Below are 1,871 nucleotides of genomic sequence, written 5' to 3' on the forward strand. Positions count from 1 at the left end.
TCTATTTTATCTATTTTTTTTCAAAGTACCAGCTTCTAGTCTTATTTATTAATTCAATAGTTCTTTTATTTTTTATTTTATTGATTTCTCCCTTGATTTTTAGTATTTCTAATTTAGTTTTCATCTGGGGATTTTTAATTTGCTCGCTTTCTAACTTTTTGAGTTGCATGCACAATTCATTGATCTCTGCCCTTCTTAATTTGCTAATATATGCACTCAAGGATATAAATTTCCCCCTGAGGACTGCCTTGGCTGGATCCCACAGAGTTTGGTAGGATGTCTCTTTATTGTCATTTTCTTCAGTGAAATTATTTATTCTTTCTATGATTTCTTCTTTGACTAGCTGTTTTTGGAAAATCGTATCATTTAATTTCCAATTAGTTTTTGATTCTCAATTGGAAGGGGAATAGAGAAAGCCAGAGGGAGAGTCAAAAATACTAGGAGACATAAAGAAAGAGGCAGATGGAGATTCAAAGAGAGAGACAGAGAAAGAGATAGAGAGAGAAAGAAAGAAGAGGAAATAAAAAGTTATAGAGACAAATAAAGACAGAAATACCAGTAGAGACACACTGTCATTCCCTTCTTCTTTATCATTGTTTCCTAGCTTATTCATGAGCCCCCAGCTAGACCAGGAAATATTTCAGGAAGCAATTCTACACCTACTCCCTGTCATTTTGTTGAATGAGAAAATTTTATATCTGAGAGTGGAGGTCGAATCTGGTTGAAGTGACCATTACAGCCAAACTTGGGTTTATCTCAAAAGCTAAGATTCTTTAGTTTTTCAAAATTTGATTTCTATGGGCATATTCTAAAGTATTTTATGGATCCAATAAATGCCACGCATCCACTATTTGATTTTTTAGCTGCTAGGACACCTACCTTCTACATTTTTCCATTGATACCCTTGATATTTTTCACCTTTTGTACTTCATCTGGTTACCCTATAGTGAGAGAGGTGCACAGTCAGGAAGATGATAGCAAGGAGTGAAGAGCAAGTCCAGAGTAAACCACACACCTATACCCCACATCTGCAGTTCCAGGTTCAGAAACTAAGCACAAGCCAATATTCAGACCCTGAGAAAATTTGCCTGGGAAAATAGAGGTCAAAGCCAACCCACAACCCCTGAAGTTTCAAACCTGTGATGAAGTCCAGAATTTTAGCCCAGGACAGTCTGTCCTGAAGTGGGCTAATCTGTGTGAACTCAGAAGAACCCAGGAGTCCCCACTCTGACACCATGGTGAGGACATGCACCACAGTTTCCCCAAACTGATAATACTAAGGCTGATAATTCTAAGAGGGGTCCAGATCTTTCTGCCAGGGGTTCATGACAGAGCTCCAGGAAAGAGCAATAAACTGTGTGCCTGATTGGGTCAAGTGCACAGTGACCAAAAACTGGTCTCTCCTTTCTCCAATTCCTCCAATCCTCCTACCTTCCTCCCTTCACTTTCACCATACACTATTATTAGAACCCTCACAAGCCTCCTACAAACTCCTAGGAAAAATCTAGGTAAAAATTGAAAGACGCACTACTGTAATGCAGGATTTATGTAAGATCTCTTCCATTTCTAAAATTACCCAAGGCAATCCGGTCAGGAGAATGGAACTTTGTTCCAGCAGGTGTCAGTCTGACCTGACAGTTAGAGCTGGGACTATAAATAAATCTGCAGAAACAACCTGGTGGTTCTGATTTCCTTGACCTTCACCCAGACACCCAGCTACCCCCTCACTTCCCTTGGGGACCCAGGAGGGATCAAGGGAAGTGGAATGTGGGCAGGAAATTAGATTAAGTAAGTCTCACAGCAGGGACACCCCTAAACCATTTCATCAACTTCATCTGTCTAGCTGGTGGATCACATAACAATAGGGCAGT

The sequence above is a fragment of the Gracilinanus agilis genome, chromosome X (genome assembly GCF_016433145.1).
Source record: "Gracilinanus agilis isolate LMUSP501 chromosome X, AgileGrace, whole genome shotgun sequence".
Lineage (NCBI taxonomy): Eukaryota > Metazoa > Chordata > Mammalia > Didelphimorphia > Didelphidae > Gracilinanus > Gracilinanus agilis.